The following is a 10,784-nucleotide window of genomic DNA, read 5'->3' as shown; positions in this document are numbered from 1 at the left end:
TTTTTACTAAAACAAAGGTTACATTAACGTGCACATAATAAAAAATAAACTAAATTTTAGTTAAATTTAATACATTTCTTAAGTTAAATTATTTAACTCCATTACATTAGTTAAATTAATGACATATTTAGTAGGAGCAGTGGCGACTTATAGGAATGGTTAAAAATAACTCAAATTGAGTATAATTTAACACTACGGATTTAACAGTGAAGTTATCAGTTTCTTTCATTTTATATTGCGACGATAACGCAATAAAACGTATCTTCTTAAAGTTACAAAACAACATTGGCAAATAAATATCTCAAGGTGTTTCTTGGAAGTATAATTAATAGCATAATTGATAGCAAATCGATTGCAGATGATCATGCAGATATTCAAGAATACAGCAATTCAGAGTGACTTACTTTTAAAGATTAAATATTTACCTAAGTATACATACGCCTTTCTATGTAATTTTATTATTTTTTACTAAAAATACAATTCAGTTACATCGATTTTTCCTATCAAATTTTCTAATTCTATCAAATCTTTCAAATGGGTTAGATTCTCCTTTTGTGAAAAAAGAAAAACATCTCAGTTCTCCGTGAATATTAAGAAACTATAATTCTGTGATAAGACTTTGTTGTGAATATAGATAGACTATTCGATTATATTATCGTTGGGGTGAACCAAGATTTAATATAATCCCACCGCTTAGAATGAATTTCAAAACTGCTTCTCGCATTCGATGTACCTAATGACATATATATCCGGTCTAATTAGAACGGAAGCGGAACGGATAGCGTGAAAAAAAGGGGGAGAAAAAAATAAACGAAATAAAAGGGAGAATAAATGTAAGATACACGTGGCGCTGGTTAGAGAGGAGATTATGCGGGATAGGACGAAGGACCGCGGCAAGTTTTAATAACCGGAGGGCGGAGAGTTAGTGGATGATAAGTTAAAATCTAAAATTCATTAAATTGAACCGCCAGAGGAGTGTCGCGCGCAAATTTGTAAAGTACGATACTGCGTGCCTTATAAAGAAGGCGCGGCTCGCTCTACGGGCTGCCGTGCCGGCGGTGGCGCGGCTGTCCAGCACGAGTGACGGTATTAACTTTTTAATTGCTTTGTTGCACCCATGGCGCCCGGGCGCACGGACGACGAGCGCGATTATGAATTTTTAATCTATCCTTGAATCTCGGCCCGCGCCTTACGACGCTTGCAGCGAGGGCGACGCGGTGATTATCCGAAAGAGTCGTAAACACAAAGTTGTCACTCCGCGCTCTTAAATCAAACCGACACCAGGATTGCGACGATGTAACTGAGGGAAAAAGAGGGAGGCTCTCTTCCTCGAACACTCTTCCTAGCGGGCACAGATCACTCGCGTATATCCTCCGCGTTTCGGGCATATTTACACGCGGAAAGGCGTGCGCGCGTGTGAGAAATAAATCAATACAACGCGTACGGAGGCGCGGCCGCTTAAAGCGCCGATAGAAAGTTTCGCGGAATTTAAATGAAGATTGACGAAGTTTCGAAATTAATTCGTATCGAGCTCTGAGTCGTCGTCTCGTCGAACGCGACACGATTCCTTCACGGTGTTGCTTGAACTTATGTAATAACCTTCCGCTCTCGCCAAGTCGCCTCACCACCGCGATGTACCTGATAAATATTAAATTCGTGTCCTTCCTCCACCGGAATAACGATAGAGCGTCCTACCTTGCAACGAATTTGAGCGACTACACACTTGTGCGCTCGCGTGTAACAGTTTCATGGATGTAATAATTTATACGTACACAATCCTCTTTTGGAGGAAAACAAATAATACCAATACTTGGCTCACGAGCCACTTCAGGTAGACAGGTGTACGTAAATTTGGCAATAGCTTTATCAATCGATCTGTGAAGGTTACTTTTCTTATAAGTGGTTCATATATCATTTATGTATTATATAAAATGGACGAAATAGAAATACGAAAGAAACGATGAAAATGTGCTTAAAACGATATCATGCGAAATGTAACATAAAAATCTGAATGTAACTTTTAGTAAATGTAACTTTTAGTAAATTTGTTGTTGTGTCAATAAAATATAAAATTTATATTATTATCATTATCATGGAAATTTATATAATGATTAAGTTAATACAGTATATTTGTCTGATAAATATAATTAAAAGGATTGAAAAGTTTGCATCATCGATTGTGTGTGTCTTACTTCGTGATAATCATGAAAACTAATAATTTTTGCTAAAGATTTCTTTTTGCATCCAAAAATCATCTTCTTGTGGTGATGGCGGTAACAAATAAATGTTGAAGGAAAAGATTTTATTAAAGAATATTAATGCACATGTAAGAATGGTGCTTGTACTGTAGATGCCCATATTATGTCGATAATTTGGATCTAGGATATACTAAATATCTTTTTAATGATATACGGATACTTTCTGAGCATAGTAATGACATATTTACGTTATGTTAGACAGTTTTGATGATGAGCCATCGAATAAACAAAATAACATCATTAGGAGGTAAGAACTACTTTCGGCGGGGGTTTGAGAACCTAAAACTATTTTTTTCTTAAATACTACCATTATTATCTACAAAATTATATATGATTGATGACTGGACGACTCAAAATGGACAAAGTTCTTTGGCAGCAACTTTACTAATTGATTTATGAACATTGTGTCTCTTTTGAATGGTTCATATAGCACTAATATTTTTTTATAGAATGGAAATAGAAATACGAAATGAAATGCGAAAAGAATTATGAAAATCAAAACAATATATCATGTAAAATGTAACATAAAATTTGAGTGTAATATTTAAATTTGTTGTTGCATCAATACAATAAAGATTGATCATTGTATGATGGAAATTTAATGATTAAATCAATACAGCGTATTTGTTCCATAATTAAAATATTATAAAGTTTTTATTACCGGCTATTTCACGTTGTAACAATCATGAAAGTTTATTTTTAGTATAAATACTATTTTTTTATAGTTATTTTTACTTAATTAGCAAATTTTCTTATCAACAAGAAAATAAAGTAAATTAAGTAAAATCAGCTGTTTGTTAATTGCTTCTTAACAGTTATGAAAGTTTATCTGGACATGTGTTGATATTATTTATTTTATTTCTTGGAGCCACATGTTCATTTTCTTTTTGAAAAAATAACGGATATGGAAACGTATCAACACGTGGAAGAATTATAATATTGTAATTTGCATATTTGTTCACAATACGATATTAAAACATGCTCTGTCATTCCTTTTGTTTCAGTTGACCTCATACAAATGCTGGAGTTTAACCTGACTGTGCCATTGCCAGCCGCCTCCCTGCTGACAGTAATTTTGGCACTAGTGGGTAAGTTTTCGTGGTCCATTTTATACAGAGGTTCATTCGGAGGAATATTCGTGTGACATTCTAATTACTTTATCACTCTCTCTCCCCTCCTCTCTCCCTCCCTCTCTCTTTTTTGGTCATGTTTTACCTTGGAAACGGGGTAATCTCATTTGTTTTAAGGGAGGGTCGAGGATGTTAGAAAAATTAGCTTTATACTACGCGTGTTCCTATGCTTCTTTTCTCTCTCTCGTGTAATGAAAATAAATCGTAGAGAACGCGACCTTCGCACGGAAATCAAATTTATATAGGATAGTTAAGTGTATGATCTCCGTCGTTCTCTCGAAGTTGAACCCTCATGCATTCGTCGTTCTTATGCCAAACGCTACTTGAAGATGGCTTGATGGACAAACTGACTCATCCTATTCGGCCGTGAATGATCAATTGATCACGGATTTCTCTCATTCGTTCTCGGAGCTATGTCGGAGCTCGGTCGCGACGTAAGCCGCACACGCGTGAAATATTAAATACCTTTTTACTAAATCAGGGTCGCCCTCGCTCTCGTTCTCTCGTCGGTACGACGTTAGCTCAGTTACAAAGCTGATTGGCCGGGACGGTTAACCCAGGATTCTGCATAAATTTCTGATGAAGGCGCAACAGTTGGGTAACCCGCTCCGGAGCCCATTTAGTAGTAGCAGTGGCGGCGACGTCGTCCCCGCCGCCTATTTCCATTTCGACCCGAATCTTCTCTTCACGCTTCGCGTATCCGCTGCCACCAATAGTCCAATTGACCTGCATAAAGTACGACATCGCTAATCCTCTCGTCCATTCAACGGCTCCGAAGACATTGATAAAACTGAATTTACGATCTTCGTTCCCAGCCGTTGCACCGCGACGCTTCCGCGCGCCGAACGCTCACCCCGAGAAGGGTTATCTCTTTCAGCCGATAACGAGTTTTAGGTAGTTCACGCGTGATTACAAGCGCGGATTTTTTCAATATATATGATTATCTCTTGTTAGTCGGACGTGATCGCATTTCTGAGGGTCATTTGGTCGGCAGAATTTTGGACAGTACGGGAGGTGACAGTTGACCAGATACACAAGTGTACGTAAATTTGTTAGAAAATTTATTGGACGATTTGCAAAGGTTGTGTTTCTTATCAGTGATTCATATAGCATTCATATTTGTCATATAGAATGGCGAAATAGAAATACCTAAGAAACACGAAAAGTGATTAAAATTTGCTCAAATTAATACGTTATACAAAATGTAATACGAAAATCCAAGTGCAACTTTTAATGAGATCTTGCTGCAGCAATATAACAAAAAACTTACATTAATCTATAACGTAAATTTAATGGTTAATTCAGTAATTAATTACCATTATAATAATGAATTGCATCATAAATGTAATTAGAGAAATTGTAGTTTTATTCATCGATTGTCTTATGTCGTGATATGAAAGTTTGTGTAAATACTCAGATTTATATATATTTGACAGTAACTTTACTAGTCGATTTGTAAAGGTTGCGTTCCTTATGAGTAGTTTACTCATATTTATCTCGCATGAAATAACGAAATAGAAATATAAAAGAAATACGAAAAGTGATAAAAATCTGCTCAAATTAATATGTCATTCAAAATGCGATGTGAAAATCTGAGTATAATATTTAATAAATTTGTTGCTGCATCAATATAACAAGAACCTAACATTATTACATGATGAAAATTGTGTCTATATCATTGAGGTCACTAGTGATTCTCAATGTTGACAGTTTGGTGAACACTCAACTTCAGTATCTAAAACGTTTTGCAACCCACTGTACCTTTCTTGCTTTCTTTCTCTCATGCGAAAGAAGCATCGTTGTGGATTAATGGTTGGCAAATAGAGAGATATCGAGGTCGCGACTATATCCAGCAGATTTCGATAAAGATAACCAGCGCCCCGCTCATTTATACGTATACCACCAGTTGCGCGGTCAGCGGCAGACAGCCGCCGAGGAAAATGGCAACAGAAGTGGTAAATTTCCGGGTTCCGCACCCTCTCCCTCGCTGTCGAGGTTGCCAAGGATTGCCAAGGATCGTATGTACAAAAATCGAAATATATATACGCACGTATATACACACACACGTCGGGTCCCTTCTAAGGTAGGGAAAGGAAGCCTTAGGGAAGTTGTTATCTGGAGTAATAGGTTCCGGTTCCTGTGTCGCTTCCTGCTCTCCATCCGTCATCCGCGGCTCTCCCGGTCTCCTTGCCTCCCTCAAGCCTTTCTCATCACATCTCTCCTCGTTCTCGCGTCCTCCGCGTCGCATGCTGCCTCTCTGATCAAAGAGGATATATCCAAGCTTGTTTCTTCCTCTTTATTTCAACGTTTCAATTTTTCCAGATTTCTCTGCGATAATAGCACAAAAGGCGAGGCGCTATCCGACGGATAGTCTGAGTCGTGCTTCCCCGGAATGCTTTAAGATATTCTTCGGATATTTTTTCGCGCGAGAAAAATGACATTTGCACAAGCTGACAAGCGTTTCTCACGATCCTCTCATGATATCGACGTTTCCTTTCGCTTATTCGCCGAAATTTTCCGTTACCCTATTTCTCGTCTTTTCCTCTTTTTTCTTGACTCGAAGTTAGGAACGACGTTAGACCCGTTATAGTCGAAATTTGAGCCTTACTTGAACTTTTTAACATCTGTATATTCTGAAAGATTAATGTATGTTTAATATATACACATCGAAACTGAAGTTCTACTTAGCGCCCCTAAATAGCAGAATAAGGCACCGAGACTAAATAATACGAAATGCCATTTGTAGATTCTAAAGGGGATTTCTTGGCAAGCTATACATAGAGTATATTGTAGTAAAAATTACAATACAATTTTAGTACTCCGGGAATAGACTGACACTATTACGAAGATTATAATAAAATATAGTAAAAATGACCATACAAACATAATAATGACCATATAAACATGATTTTTACTACACGGAAAAAAATGTTTGGTTGAATTAACCAAATATCTGGTTGAATATAAATGATCCAGAAATTCCGATTGAAGTAACCCGAATTCTGTTTAAGTTAATAAGATTTTTGGTTGACTTAAACAAAATTCGGGTTACTTCAATCAGAATTTCTGGATCGTTCATATTCGACCAGATATGGTTAATTCAACCAAATCTTTTTTTCCGTGTAGATTTATGGTAATTTTTATTATGTTTATGGTCACTTTTACTATGTCTTATTATAATTTTCATCATAGTGCCAGTCTATTTCCGGAGTACTAAAATTATATTATAATTTAATACACTATAATATATTTTCCGTGTAAATTAAGGGTAAGTTCTGGCTTAGGTAGTCGAAAAAATAGTTTTTATGATTTTTTTTCAAAGAAATGAATAAAGCTGTCAATAGCCGTCAACAGAATTTCAACTATATTATTTAACATTTTGTTTTAAGTATAAAAAATTAAAAAATTGAAATTCCTTTCAGGTTATTTATGCTGAGCACAATGTCGCCGGACGTGTCTAACTGGCACGCAACATTACAACTCGTGTAATAATCTGAAATAAATGAAACAAAAAAATTTAAAAACTGCATTAAATTTGCTAGAAGGTTTGTTATACGCGGGATGTCAACATTCAACAAAATGGTGAAATTTCTATTATAAATCATTTTTCTTTTCTCTTTCTTTTTTATTTAGTGTCTCAGAAAAAAATATCAATTTTAGAAATTTTCCAACGGTTCATCCTATAGCAAATTTAACACAGTTTTAAAATTTTCTTGTTCCACATTTTTTCAGATTATAATACTAGCTGTAATGTCGCCCGCCAATTAGAAAGCATTCGACAACATATTGCTCAACACAAAAATCTACTGAGAGAGAATCTCAGTTTCTTTTTTAAGAATTTTCTTATACTTAAAACTATGATAAATAGTATGGTTAAGACCCTACACTGATATCTTTATTCATATATATATATATGTTTTTTTTTTTAATTCATATATTTCTTTATAAAATGTATTTCTCAGTTATCTAAACCAGCACCTCCTCTCAAAGTAGGACCAAAAGAAATTAATACAGACTTCAGAGTTTCAAAATAAGTGTTTAATGAAATATTCAGGTTGAAGGTAGGATCAAAATTTCGACTCGGGTGCTAACATTTGCGCGATCGCAAGTAACAGCTTGCATTTTGCGCGATGTATTCCTCGTCGTCAAGTCCATTCGTCCGCGACCGGCCGTATTCTTTTTCAATTTTCCTCGCCGCGCCTCTGTCGTTGATGGGCAGTATTTTGTCTGGCGGTTGGCTGCGGCATCATCAGCGTGAATTCACGTCAAATCGTCCACGCGTCGTTCGGCATTTGGCGTCGGCGGTACGACGCGGAAGACGATTTTGCATAATGGAACGTCAAAGAACGAAGGCACCGCGGCGCCTCTGTGCATCAGTGACACATGATCGACCGCCTAACACGCTGTAAATACATTTTCAGAGACGGTCAGAACACGGTTGCGCCCGTGCCATTCCGTTTATCTGTGTACAACGTCGGCGAAGCCGCCGTATACGTATTAGCATATTTTCTACGCGCGCGTGAACGTCGCGTCGCGCGGCCGTTTGTACGTTAAAGCGGATAGTCTTTAATAACTCCAATGTGTGAGGTACTGTGTGCGAAAAACGCAGAACTTCTCGATCCGCGACGAGCTCGAAATCGATTTTCACCACGAGAGGTCAGCTATTTCTAATTCAAAGTGTTAAGAGGCTATCAAAGTGTTATAAGAGGAGTTCTTTAAATAATTTAGAATAAATTTTGTCTCAATGATAACGTGACGTCAAAATTTCCGAGATATTATCGATCAAAGAAACGAAAGTTCTACACGGAAAAAAAGGTTTGGTTGAATTAACCAAATATCTGGTCGAATATAAACGATCCAGAAATTCCGATTGAAATAACCCGAATTCTGTTTAAGTCAACCAAAAATCTTGTTAACTTAAATAAAATTCGGGTTATTTCAATCGGAATTTCTGGATCGTTCATATTCGACCAGATATGTGGTTAATTCAACCAAACCTTTTTTTTCTGTGTAGACTATTAGATGGATAAAGAAATTATTTTTTTATTAAAAAAAATATATATATATTTTTAAAGCTAATTTTAACAAAATTTTCAATTATTTTAATTTGAAATTAGATTCTTCTTTTAAACAAAATTACATTAAAATATAATTGCAAAATATTACAATTAGTAAAAATATCATTTTTTATTAAGAGTGGAATTTATTTGACTACTTTCTTCATCAACAAAATATATATAGTCCTTGAAAATAGAGTTTTTTTAGGGCTTCTTACTAGCTACTTTTACATTTGCATGGCACAATTTATTTATTAGCGTTTAAAGCAACTACTTACTGATACCTGGCAATTGCACATTCTTCTATGTTAACGCACGAAATGCTCGCTCTCTCGGCGCGTAACGTCGCGCGTAATTTGCGATCACGCCGCCACGTACATGCCAGGTGCCGACATACGCCATGGAATGGCTAGATCATGGCTTTCGCGCTAGACCAGATTAAACTATAGCTCGTAGCCTACGTACGGCAACTCTAAAGCCGCTTCTGCTTCCCGAGCACAATGCAGCACCGGCGGCGGCGGCGGCGAAGATCCCAGTATAGCGGCAGATAATTTGATCGGGATTCGCTGCTCTACGATGCCGCTCTGCTCCTGACGTACGACGGTTAATGCGGACGCTGATTGGTCCTTGACTAAATCTTCCAGGATCGCTTTGACGAGTACGATTTCGTTACTAATTATCTCGTCAACAGCCGCGAAAGGAGAAGATCCTTGAGTTTATACGGCGGAGCGCGCGACGTGCCGCGCAAACATGTTTCTTACGAAGATGGAGAGAGTGGAGTAAAAGGAGAAAGAGAGAAGGAGAGAGAGAATCGAATTTATAATTAACGTTAATTTGAATGTCGAAATTCCGTGTTGCATTGCAGAACCGTTATGAACGTTAGTGTCCTCGTGTCCTTGGAAATTTTGTTAGCGGAAGAATCCCATAAGGACACACTCTCTCTCTCTCTCTCTCTCTCTCTCTCTCTCTCTCTCTCTCTCTCTCTCTCTCTTCCTCTCGTATTTATTCTCGCGCGCGATCAAAGCCAAATATGTCCAATCTCGCGTTCGATCACGTTCGAAACGTGTTCCCAGTGGCCGGTCAGCGGGAAATATTATGTCCATTAGATGCCGCGAGTTCTGCCGGGCCGCGCGCGATATTGGCACTGACCGGGTTGTACTTGACGCCGATGACACGTGAGCGATGGCCATACACAGTTGACCGTTGATTAACCACATTATTAGCTGCCGTCTCTTCAGAAAGCGCACGCCGTGCGTTTCGCCATTATTTCGCCCGCGTGTTACGTCAGATGCGAATTTATACGGCGCATGTACGTAAGCGCGTCCGGTTTTTTCTAACGCCCACGCGTCGTTATGCATTCTATAACCGTTGATTAATCCGGATAGCGGGTACATGTTTTTTGAACTAATGACGAGAAACGCGTCATGCACACAGAAAAATGCGTATTATATTCAAGTAAATTTTTGCTTGCTTATAGTATTTCATAAATATACAAGGTATCCTAGACTTTTCTCCATTTTCCATTCTTGTAGGAACGTAGAATGGATTGAAAAAATATAAAAATCTACAAAGAGTCTACGCGTTATTGACATTAGGAACGCGAATTTTCGGCGCAACCATCTTCGATTTTTCCGCGTTTTAATGGCAACCGCCATTAACACACTGATCGACATTGTCCTGCGTTTTCTGCGTCTTTTCTCTGTCGAAAGTGAGTCTCGTGTGGAAATAAGTGTCAGAGTGTCGAAAATAATGATGTGTGGTTGTCGGGACATATCATACATTACTAAAAAGCAATTTTCTCGTTTCTCGATATATACAATCAGTCTTTGTCGCGACATATTGAGTCGATGTTTCTTTAACTTGTTATTATCATCGACTCACTCAAGCAGTAATAGAATCGGGCAATCGTCAAGTTTATTAACCCATTAAGGCCTAAATATTGATTCCGTTCAAGTAAACATTTTTTTTCATAAAATAATTTTAAAAAGTTAGTTTACCTTTAAATTAGTCGAAAATCCATAAGATATTATTCTAATCTTTTTCCTTTTAACCTAAGAGAAATATATTTGCTTGAACTAAAATTCCTTTTTACACGTGATATGAAAGACACAATACACAAGTAAGACACATACACAAGTAAGACTTACACTGTAGATAAAAGACGAAATTCCTATAACTCTAAAAATTTCGTGCTTAGAATATTTTGCTTTTGATTTCAGACGAGTCCTCTTGACGTCATATATAAGAATAAAATCTTCTACGATTTTAAGAGGATTTTTGTATAAGGCTGAGATTATATATATACAGGGTGTCCCGAAACTATCGGATGTTATTTTAAT

Source organism: Odontomachus brunneus, unplaced genomic scaffold (assembly GCF_010583005.1).
Source record: "Odontomachus brunneus isolate Ranch 3 - 2012 unplaced genomic scaffold, Obru_v1 Obru_scaffold_124, whole genome shotgun sequence".
NCBI lineage: Eukaryota > Metazoa > Arthropoda > Insecta > Hymenoptera > Formicidae > Odontomachus > Odontomachus brunneus.
Note: the sequence above shows the minus strand (reverse complement) of the source record.